Source organism: Ambystoma mexicanum, chromosome 4p (genome assembly GCF_040938575.1).
Source record: "Ambystoma mexicanum isolate Mex_15411 chromosome 4p, UKY_AmexF1_1, whole genome shotgun sequence".
NCBI classification, from domain to species: Eukaryota; Metazoa; Chordata; class Amphibia; order Caudata; family Ambystomatidae; genus Ambystoma; species Ambystoma mexicanum.
The window spans coordinates 115,149,928-115,162,551 of NC_090927.1; positions in this window are offsets into that span (position 1 = coordinate 115,149,928).

The following is a 12,624-nucleotide window of genomic DNA, read 5'->3' on the forward strand; positions in this document are numbered from 1 at the left end:
AAGTGGTAGAGTTTCTTGGCTTTACTAGATGAGACCCCTTGAGGATGGACCCCCCCTGGAAGAAGGAGGCACTGGGATATTGGTGCCGAGCAGACGAAGGGAACAAGCAGTGTCCAAATGCCAGCTATGCAGGGGACTTTCACGGTGGTCTTCGATGTTAGGTTGGTACGCCAGCTGTGGATGTCCCACAAATGTGAAACCTGATGTGGACCTCGGCAAGGCCAGACTAAAGAAGATATGATAGCCTTGGATGACTTTCGGTGGTGAAGGGTGAAGTTGCAGAAGTAGGTGTCAGGTTTCGGGATTTCGTGGTTTACCGCCTTTCGGTTCTTTGGTGCTGCAGGCACAGCAGCACGAACCTCAGGATGGCTTTGGGTGACCTGGACATGACCACTGGACAGGACTGCTGACCCACACCAAGGCTGGACCCTCAGGACATCTTCTTTGGATTTTGGTGGCGGGAAACCTACCGGCAGACATTCCTCTGCAGACAGTGATCCTGGATCCTCTCTGGCATGGAAAGTGGATGGATGTCATGGCCAAGGTGCCCCTTGAAGATTTCTTCAGTTGTTCTGAACTTTTGCTGCTCCGGATATCAGGCAGCACTATGCCAGGGTATCTCCTCTTCCAGGCGATACTCAGCAGCTTGGCTTTCAGCAGTCACAAACACCCCGTGGACCCAGGGTGACACAGATTAACTTTGTGGCTTCAGGATGTTCAGGCGCTCCTCTTCTGGACCCACGAAGATCCCCTCTCCAGACGGCAGGCATACAGGACTGGGTTCCAGGGCACTTCGGGTGAAGAGCAGCAGATGCACGATGTTCCCTCGTAGCTACGGGAAGAGGTCGCCTATCCAGGTCCTCTCTGGTTCAGTCCTTGAATAAGCACAGCAGCTTTTGGATTGGATGAAGAGATGCAGACGAGGACTTCTACATCCAGATGGATTCCAGGATGCAAGCTTAAGATGACTTCAGCTTCTGCTTCAGGTTTCTTGTTTCCGCTTCTGACAAACAAGTGAGTCCCCTGTTATACAAAACACTGCCCATTCACTCAGGCTGTGCCAGGCTCATCAGCCAATCAAATACAAGTACATTCATGTAGGCAGCACCCAATCAGGCGCACAGGCATTTAGGCCTTTCACCAGAAACCAGACACCCACAATACAGGATGTGGATTGGGGACTACTAATCAGCCTTTCAGTGCACTAAACTGCATGCATTCCAGTTTCAGTCAGGGATCGCTCAGGCCTTGTGTCACACAACCAAAACCAGACACCCACAACACAGAATGCATATTGACTACTCACTCCATTCATGCAGGCTCCACCCCAGGTATGTACCCACAGCAAGCAGCCTATGGGAAGGCACCAGCGAGTCTGTCAGGAGACAGCCTCAGAACCATATATGGTCCTTCCACTCAACAGTCATTCAGGGGAAGGGAACAGAGCTAGGGCTTCTCAAAACTTTGTGAAACAAGGGGGTAAATCAAACGAATCCAAGAGGCCACCAGTGTCCATCTTGCCTTTGTGTAGGAATCCATTGATTACTATGGCATGGCTTGGGTGTCCCAAAAGTGAAGGATAATCAGAGCCACTGTCAAGTCAGCATGTAGCTGCCAACAGCCCATAACCTGCTCTGTGGGCAACACACATGTTCCCAAAAACATACACTAGGGGTACAGGGTTGTACCCCTACCCATGAGTGCCCTAAGGGTATCCCATGGGTCTTTGTCCACCAAGAACAGAATGACAAGCTGCACTGCTAGGGGTACAAAATGGACTCCCCAGGGCAGAAAATAAGCAGAACACGCAGTTTAAGTAGGTGTAGGACAAGGACAAGGAAGCCCTGTCCCTCCAATGCATTTCCAGAATCCCAATGACCCCCTTGACCTGGATAGAGTTTGTAAAGTTCCAAACAACAAAGGGCCAGGAGAATGACTCCCTTCTCCTGGATGTGTTTCTTCCACTTTCAAATAACAAAAAGATCAGGAGAAGGACTCTATTCTCCTGAATAAGCTTCCTCGGCTTTCAATCAACAAACGTCACAGGAGAATGACTCCCTTTTCCTAGATGTTCTTCCTTGGTTTTAATATCTAAGTCTCAGATATTGTTGAGCAATATCTTTAAGTAACTGATGCAGTTCCTGTATGAAACCTTTATCAGTCGCTCTTTCCCCTACTTGCTTTATGGTTAGCCCTCTCCTCTTTAGCTTGGTGAGTGTTAGGAATCCTGGCCAAAAGTCTCTCTTTAGTGTCTCTGAAAGTCCTCCAATTCCTTACTCCACTTGGGAGAATTGCTCCCTCTTTATATATTTCTTATCCTTAATGTTATTCTGTTTCTTCACTTATTGGTTTATTAGACAATGAGTGTCATATGCTTTATATCCTTCATATCCTTCCGACTCACTGTCTTCTATGTGGCCTTTCCTACTCTCTAGCCACTTACTAAAATGAGTATGCTGAGTCCCAGGGTACTAGTTACTCTTCTTAACTTTGGTTTGAATACCAGGACGAGTAGGTTAAATCCCAGAGCATTCACTACTCTTCTTAACTTCTGTTCTACTACTGAGACCAGTAGGCTGAGTCCCTGAGTAATCGTTACTTGTCTTAGCTTCTGTTCAACGAGTGGGACGAGTCGTTGAGTCCTAGAATATTCTTTACTCTTCTCAAGTTCTGTTCGACTACTGGGACAAGTAGACTGAGTCCCAGAGTATCACTTACCATTCTTAACTTCTGACCAAGTACTGCGACAAGTTAGTTGGTTGCATTTTCTATTGCCATGATCCCTCTCAGGTCTCCCACCGTCCCATTGCCTTTTTTCAGAGGGTTTGGCATCGCTGGGCCTCTTCTTAGGAGTGGGACTTCCCACGACTTCCGAACAGCTTTCTTTCTCGTTCCATTAGCATCCTGTTCTCCATGTGGCTCTGCAGTGTCCACGCTTCAACGGTCTCAGCGAAGTTGTCGGGCCCTCTGGTAAGCCCTTCCAGGGTCACGCCACCACTCTCACCTGCTTCTTTTTTTCTTCTTCTTGCTGTTTCCTTCGCCTTGGTCTCCTTTGAGGTCTCTGGCCAGCTGCACCTTCTACCTTCTTACCGATGGAGGTTTGCTCTTTCCCCTAGTCCAACAACAACTTGGCTGGTTTGAAGCTCCCAGGTTCCTTCCCTATCTAAGAGGAGTCCTTCCTCTGTTTTTTCAAAGGTTGCTGGGCCCTCCCCAGCAGAAGGTTATAGTCCCTCCTCTACGTCTGATGGATGTTTGCATCCTCAGTTCACTCTTCTTCGCTAGAGTCCTAGGAGTAATCATTATTACTCTTACACCGTTCTTCTTCATAGTATTCATGAAGGGTTGTTTTTCAGGAGGAAATTTGGATTCTGCATGAGAATAACACACAGTGGCATGACTTGGTGGTCTTGTAGTGATGTTCGAGAAATGGGTTTTAGAGAGTTCGTCCATGGAACGGGAGTCCCTGTCCCTCAGGCGGGAGTCTCTTCCTGTGAGGTCCCGCTTACCCCCACCCCTAGGGGGATTATTGTGGAGCGGGCCCACCTTCCTAGCCTCACAAGGAAAGGCTCCCCCTGGGTAGAAGTGACTGAATCATCTGTTTCGTCACAGGTGCCGCTTTCAATTTGTCACCATCTGGGGATACGTCTTTGTAGATTGTCATTCCTACTGTGTAGCTGTGCCTACATGTGTGTGTCTGTTCTCACATGTGTTACTGTAGCTTGCATTCAGTTGGTTCCATATGAGAGTCTTTGTTGCTGCTGAGACAGGCCCCAAAAAGGCGCCAGTTTCACTATGTCTCCTTCTTGTGAGAAGTCTTTGTAGATTGTCATTCCTGCTCTGCAACTGTGCGGGCATGTGTGTTCTCAGAAGTGTTACTGTAGTTTGTAGTCAGTTGGCTCCATCTGGGAGACTCTATTGCTGCGGAGGCAGACCCCCAGCAGGTGCCACGTGCATTCTTTCTCCAGCCTGGGATACGTCTTTGTAGATTGTCATTCCTACTGTGTAGCTGTGTGTGCATGTGTGTGTGTTCTCACGTGTGTTACTGTAGCTTGCATTGAGTTGATCCCATCTGGGAGAGTCTATTGCTGCTGAGGCAGACCTCCAAGTGGTGCCACTTCCATGCTGTCTCCATCCTGCTGTCGTGGAAAAATGACCACCGACTATTCCGGTGGATTGATGAACAATGTATTAGCAGAAAGTGAACAGCTGGATTAAAAAAAAAACTGCGACAATATGAGACTTCGGCACAAGTGATAGCCCCCCACGTGCCCCGTTCTCTTACACCCAAAGGAACACATGCATTTCAATGGAAGGGGTGGTCCAGACAGGACAAGGAATTCTACTGAAGCAGTGTTGCTAGCAGGGAACAAAGCCCCACGATACAAGCCTTTGATACCAGCTGCATTCTTACATGTTACACAGTGTTACCAGGGAGGGCAGCAGAACGTGATGCATTTAGTGGAGGTGCACACACTCCTCGAAGGTTCACACACGGTCTGAGGCCGGCGACCACGCTTACCGTATGATGATTTCCGTCTGCTAGCGCTGCTTTGCCTAAGAAAGCGGGAGCCAAAATCACGCTTACATTTGCCAAAAAGGAAACACATCAGAAGCGAGAGATGCGATGGCAAGCATAGCTACACACTAATTAAAGAACCGCCATCGCAAAGGCATGCGCAGTAAAGCTAAAAGCCTCGCTAGAAACAGTTGTTTAACCAGAGCAGTTTGCAGTATCTCCTCAATATTATAATGCAGTAATGTGGAGTACATGACATTTTGATTTCCAAACTTTCTCCCACACTGGGATTGGTCTTTGCTGCCTGACCTCACTGTAAGGGGGTGGGGACGTGACTGACAGTCAGAAGTCACACACCCTGGTACTGGCCCTGGCTGGCTGTTTAATTGCATTTGGTTATTTATAACGGCTTAATACACAGAGGTTTCTAAGTGCGGACCGGTGTTGCTCTGTGTCGTCTTGCTTGCAAGGCGAGCACGTTGCCCCTGAGCTATCATCCTCCGGAAACAGTTTGGTGTGTCAGATGTCAGTAATGACCCCTGCACGTCAGAACAGGTTAGGTGCACGGTGTTGCTCGATTACATAGCTAAGGCCTGGCCCCGCCTCCTTGGGCTCCATTTTAAAAACCCATAAAAAGAAATGGACTCAGGTTTACAGGGTCATTAATCAGGCGCCCTAAAGTGTGTCCGAGGCACAGGGGTGATGTATAGGCATAATTACAGAGCAATACTTCACAGCGAGGCTGACCATAGATCACCGTCGGACTGGGCGCCGCTGTGATTTAGGAGAGGAGAGGTTTTTGTCCCGCTGGCAGGCCTGCGAACTGCCAGTCGCTCCACGCAGCCCACGCTGCCTGACGTCAAAGAGACGCGCCTACAATGCAGCGTGCACACTAGCCCAACGAGTTATGTGGGCCAGGCATTGCACGCAGCACATCCTGAGACGAGCATCCAGCCAAATGGAAGGCGTCCCTCGCTGAGTAGAGGAGTTACGAATTCTTGCCGTCTCCCTTTTATGGCGTGTGCACGCGCCACCTCATCAGGGCCCACTGTCCGGCAGTGTGAGAAGGACCACGAAACTATTGCATTCCAGTACAGATAGGGAGGAATGGCATGTGAGGAGGAACACACAGCCTGAAGGTGTTGCTTGGTTATTTGCCCACCTGTTGGCTGCCCATGGCCATGCTAATCCCTGTGGCCATTCCACTGCCTGAAACAACTAATTATAGTAACTCTTTAATATCACTTTAAACAAGCCAAGCTTTCCACTCGAAAGTGCTTGCCAGTGCTTTCTCTAAGCAGTTTTCTTAGAGTTAATGTCTTAATTGATGTTGTAAACGCGCTACTGGTGTAATACAAATGTCTTAACCAGGTCCGCCTTCAGCAACTCGATTTATAAGCACTATCTGTGTCCTTTACTGAAGTCCTGTAAAAAAAAAAAACAGCATGAACCGAGCCAATAGTTTTGGATTTTGTATAGGTTGTAGACATTTGCCAGGCACTGCTGTTAAATGCCCAGGTATTTGCACCATTGCACCTGTTACTATCAATAGCTAGTTAATGGAACTACAGCGGTGCCTGGCAAGTGCCTGCCTACACAAAATCCCAAACTGTTGGCATTGCCAATGCTTGTTTTGAGTGTGCATGACGTTTAAACAAAGGCACAGAAATCCTGCGCTTCCATGTTGTTTTGCACGCGGTCACTAATAGAATCGTTAATGCCCACTACCACGCACTTACATGGTGGGCCTCATTAACATGAATCCCTGGCATGGCATTGTAGAGTGGTAAAAAGCAGGCCACGTCCATAGGGGTTCCAGCATCTCCCCCACATGTATGCATGGTAGATGGGTGACCCCCTAAGCACTGACCTTTAACCTCATTAACTTTACATGGATTTTACTTTACAGGGAGATTGTTTGTTGACACCTGAAAACTATGATCCAGCCATTTTTATGACCCACTTTAAATTGCCCCATTTATTGAGCTCTCAATTGAGAAATAGCAGGTGAGGGCATAAGTGAGCTGGAGACCAAGCCTGGACCACAGCTGGTGTCCATGGCTGTGGATGGGAAACGAAATGCTTATGCCTCTTGCTCGCCAAACTCACAGAATGATGTGAGCACCTGACAATACCACTGAAGTCTGGCAACAGGAAGAGTGCAGACAGAACACACTCCATCACAACCCAAATGACCAGACATCTGGGTGCCCTGGACATCAGACCCCAACAAACGTGTACATTCTTATATTCATTTTAACAAAACCCCTAGTGATGCCGCTTTTATGAACATAGTTACTCTCTAGCTGAGTTCCAGTATGTTTGCTTTTTGTGCAATCTGCAAAGATGATCTTAAAACTCATTTTTAGTTTAGCTATGAGGCGGTGCATTAGAGTACGGATAGGGAGCAATGGTATATGACACAAAGCTTGTAGGTGTTGTTTGGTTATATGCCCACCCATTAACTGCACCTGGCCAAGGTAATCCCTATGGCCATTCCCACCCTAAACTGCTCCTTATGATAACTCTTTGAGCTCACTTTAATCAAGCTTTACCATCAAACTTTGCACTTAAAGTGCCCGCCAGTGTTTTCTGAAAGCTTTCTTCTGAGACTTATAGACTTAATTAGAGTTGTAAACATGCTACTAGTGCAATACAAATGTCTTAACCAGGTCTGCCTTCAGCCATTCGGTTTATAAGCACTATGCGTGTCCGTTACTGAAGTCCTGTTAAAAATAGGCATTGGCAAAGCCAACACTTTTGACTTGTGTACAAGTATTGAGCATTTCAGGCCCTGATATTATATGCCCAGGTACTCGCACCATTTTGCACCCGTTAACCTCAATAGCCAGTTAATACCACTGCGGCAGTGCCTGTCAAATTCCTTTAGCGTGCCTACACAAAAGCCCAAACTGTTGGCAATACCAATGCTTGTTATATTTCCTGCTGGTATATTTTGTACTTAAATAAAAGAGATCACCCTAGAGGGACCCTCCAGGTGCTCTATGTCCCTCGAGGTTTATGTAATTTTTCACTGTGCCTTGGTGTCAAGGGAACTTACACTGCAGTTCTCTCTTTTAAGTTGAACAAACATATCATAAACAGTGTTTTGAGTTATAGCGTGGTGACCACTTCATCTCACCGTCATATGTTATACTTAAGAAAGCACATGCGTGCCTGCGCCTTGACCCATCACATTGGGGTTAGCAGCACCATTCTTGTGCATTGTAAACATGATCAATGTGTCCCTGGTGGGGAGGCATTCTCACTTTTCTAATTCTAAATTAAACAATTTAAAGCTGATGACCATATCCGGCATATCATTCACCAATGTAGTTCTCTCTATCTCTCTTTCGCTCTTCTACCCCTGTCTTGTTCTTTGTGGCTGAGAGTCATGTATTAAGGTGCACATTTTCTACAGCCACCCCAACTTTATCGGCATTATAGACAGGCACTTTTTAAATAATGTGTATTACTATCCCATGTTATTCTGTCACAATAACTCTATGAGAAAGGGGAAGGGAACAAATAGCACCAATGAGGATTCCAGCCTGCTTTACAAAAAATCAAAGAGGAATTGGGGAAAATAAGAATGACCAAAGATCTTTACATTTGCCAAATGTGTCAGTGATAATTGGGTTGTATGCTTGAAGCACTACGTACATAATTCTATTTATTCATTTTTTATTTATTTTATTGTGTCTAACAGCACAAATGTACTTTTAACACAAAGTAATCACATGACTCAGAAACATTTCAGCAGTTCAACATCAAATTTAATATCATGTAAAAGGATCATTATCGTAAAAGATAGACTAAAAATCCACTGCACATGGCTTTAAAAACTTTAAAATACGAATAGACAAGCTCAATTCATTACAACTTAAAATCCTTTGCCATAAGTCTTCCTCCGTGGGTGTAGAGGAGGTCCCAAATATAGCCTGCACTCCAGTTGCCCATTTTAAAGTACCAGGAACATTCACGCTGAAATACGTGACGTATGATGAGCAAATAAACCAGCAGAGAGCCACAGTAGTGCGATGCCCAGTACCTATCAGAAGAACAATACCTATTGAAGTACCAATAACCAGACAACCATGGACAGTAAGGTACCCATTAAGAAAACCCTAACAGCAAATGAAACGAAATGAAGATTGCTTAAGTACTGTCCAGAAATAAACCAAAAAGTCCTTAATGGAAGACGAATGGTGACATCACGAGGGCCTGGACTAACGCACCCATAGAAGATATGACGACCCAAAGATGACACAAAGAGACTGTTACAAAGTTGCCGGTCGTGCAGATATGAATACCTCCGTCCCCAAGTACCACACAGGCAATTATATGAACACTGCCTGTGCAATCCTTGAGGCCACAGGTGTGGTAGTTCGTCGAGTCTGGAGTCAGGAACTGCCGGAAGGACCCTTTGAGCGCTGTTAGGCAAGGAGGGATTAGTACAGGGCGAAATGCAATTTTACAGGGTATCTAGGAATAGAAATTAAACATTATTACCTATGTGTACTGTATGTGTACTGTGGGCCCACCCGGAAAGGAAGGAGAGTGATTGGACCTGAGCTCGGGTTCGGATAGGTTTCCACAACCTCTGGTATGATGATGGTAAGCACTGGGGTTTGAAGTGCTTGATCAGGCGAACGCCTAGTGAGAGGCCATAGGCCCAGGTCCCAAAAAATCGTGGTTCGTGGAGAAAATCTGTTAATCAGGCCGTGGTCGAGTAAACCAAGAGTTCCAGAGCTAATCAAGGCAAGTTAAGGGTTAAGAAAAAGCAATCCGTTAGGCAGACCGTTGTCGAGTGACCAAAAGTTCTGATGGTGTTCAAGGCAAGTTCAGGGTGTAGACAAAGCAATCCGTTGGGCAGACCGTTGTCGAGTGACCAAAAGTTCCGATGGTGTTCAAGGCAAGTTCAGGGCATAGAGAAAGCAATCCGTTAGGCAGACCGTTGTCGAGTGACCAAAAAGTTCCTGGTAAATTCGAAGCGTAGCAATGTCCAAGAGAAAGACCAGCTGTGAAGCACCGTTTCGGTGTTTCTGAATGCATTTAAACCATTGGGGAAAATCACGTGATGCTCAACAAGGAAACGTTGAGGCGTGGGGGTCGTCACGTGATACCGATTGCGTTTGGTCTCCTCACGTGACGATCAGGTCCACACGAGCAACGGTGATTGCAGCCAAATGGGAACCTCCAATTACATTGCCAACGGAGAGAAGGGCGATAGACACCAAGTCTGCCATGGACCCCCCTGACATGACGAGTGCAATGGTGCCGCCTTGTCTGCGCGCCCTGAGGTAAGCATCGGGGGCTACGTAATGTGGGTGTGTGGAAACGTGAGTCTGTGGGAAACATAGGAGTTCGTAAGGTAGAGGACGTGGAAGATGTAACAGAGACGAAATGCCATACATAAAGATATCGCGAAACTGAAAGAAGAGAACGTTGATGAAAGACAAAGAAACTTAAACTGTACGCAGGGTGAAGATATTCAACCCGCTAACGCCTGTACATATGCTTGTAACCACAAGAAAGCTCAGAAAACAGTGCGGCTTGCTATGCTAAGTAGAAGAATAGAGCGGCAAGCGCCATTATACACAATCTACCTCAAAACAAAGCATGTTATATAAGTGCAAGTCAATTTTACACAAAAGCAGAACTAACTCAGGGTACTAGAGATCAAACAGGACAAGATTCATATTCCAACCAAAACGAGAAGAGATGGCTGAATCGAAATTCAGCAAGAGCAACTCGTGCACGGGGAGCCGAGGTCAGACCAATGGAAGGAGCGAACAGTAGCTTCGCGGAATCGAAACTTAAGAACAGAACAGCCTATCTCAGGAAGGCCGAGATAAGGAGGCCCAGGCGGGTGGCAAGGCGAATAAGAATTAAATGCACAAATTGAAGGAAACTAGGCAGATTCACGGTGTGAGCAGCACGTGACCATCCGAGCAAGAAGAAGCACAGGTTCACACCTACGCCTGGCTGTCGCCCAGACAGAGATATCATAACTTTTCCTGACAAGAAGATACAGTTTCGAGGCCGACCACAGCCAACTAATTGACACATAGCCACTAAAGTAATAATGGATTGAGGGAAGGCCGGGTGAATCTTAAGGCACCCTGCACCTGGCTGACCATTCTGCGTGCTGCTAAGTAAAGTGGAGATTTATGCATGGGGTTGAAGCCAACCCAATCACAATGGGCCAAATAATCTAGGGTCCTATAGTTAGTAGAACCAATGAGACGTTGTACTTTTAGTGACGTCTACAATAGTCATTTTGAAGGAAGACCTTAGATGCCCACCTGACAGTATTTACCCAATCCCCTCACTCTGTTACCATATACAGATATAGCACCTATATTAAAGTGACCTTTTCCTAACCAATAGAATTGCATGTTAACTTTTGAGTGTTACACGTCAGATTATGACGCGTTTTGGGTATATTAGTTATGTTTTGTATGAAGTTCAAGGGAGTTGAAGCGAGACGGGCTATCGCATCACTGTTGATTTCCATGTTTCCCTGTTTTTTGTACTTGTCATTAAACAGACTCCCCTTTGCCAAAACATTGAGTTGTCCTTATTGATTGGTGTTGGACTAAGAAAACCTGCACCCCCATCCATCTCAAGGTGCAGCTGTCTCGTCTTAAAGTACTGCAGAGCAAACCCTGACTTTATGGGCCGGCCGGGGGTCTTTCCAATACATGGGTATAAAATTCAAAGACAAGATTTGGGTACGCAAGACCCACAGGTTCGGACACTGCACAAACAAATGCTTCAACATCTCTATATGTGCGTGACAATGGCGACACAATCTCTGGTCCTGTGGAGTTTGATTTCGCCGTCCCAGAATTTCTTGTGTTTGAACTAAATTTAACCTTAATCGTAGGATTCGAAGTCTAAAGTGCCTAGAGGGATGCTTTTTCAAGTACAAAGCAGGTAAATTAAAAGGTTTACACCGCTACGTACATAATACATGCTGGACTTGTGTTCCTTTAATTTTTTAACAACAATCACCTTAGATGCCTTTGGGTTCAGTACGCTTCACAAATGCAAAATAAATAAATACATTTAAATGATTGTTATATTGAAGCAAATACATTGGCTCGGACAGCCTCAGACTCTCAATGTAATGATGCCATGGCGGTGACATAGGTACTTGTGTTGGTGTCAAAGTCCGTTCCTGCAAATAGTTACTAGTAAGGTTGCTAGGCATACGATATTTGTGCAGGTCACTTAGGCATAGCATTCTTGCACAATATAAAGTGCAGCATTCACGATATGATATGATAGGTTATTTATAACGTGCTTAATACCCAGAGATTTCTAAGCGCGGACCCACGGATTGAACGTGTGTTGCTCCGCGTCGTCTTGCTTCCAAGGCGGATATGTTGCCCCTGAGCTATCCTCCTGAGTGATCTACCGGCTCTGGGACCAAAGGTTTTTGAGCCCTGAAGAAGGCACCGTCATCAGGGATCGAGCAAATCCAGAAAGGGAGGTGGTTCCCCAGCTCGGGAAGGAAAACAGGGAGAGAGAGAACACCCGCCAGAACATGTTCTGCAGAAGTAAGGAGCATTGAAAAGATTGTCTGAAGACAAGCAGAGAAGGGTCTGTTGCGGGCAATAACGCTGGAGCAGGGCTGACAAAGGCTCTCTGGATCGTTCAGAGAGATTTGAACTTGATGTCAATGAAGAGTGGTGGGGGCTTGCTCTGCAGTACTCTTGTGGAGGTTGCATAGCCAATTTGCATGCGTCCAGGTCAGGGAGCACCACAGGGTTGTCTAGGATGTTAAGCAGGTACACAATAGCAGAGTTTACTTTCTCACATGCTTAGGTCTCTGCTACTTCTGCGGTTCATGCAAGCACAGTATGCTTGTCTAGCCCAAGTAAGCATAGTTAGTTATTGAGGCTTAGACATCAGATGTATGGTCTGGATTACCTTAGCAGAGTACAGTATGGTCTACTAACTAATAAAGCACATTCTTTATGAAGTGGTGTATTAAACATATCGTGCGTGTCCAAAGGTAAAAGAGTCGAATGCCAGGGTGGGGTCATAGCACTTACTTAAAACAAATTATACATGAGCCCAAAAAGTATAAGGAAAGA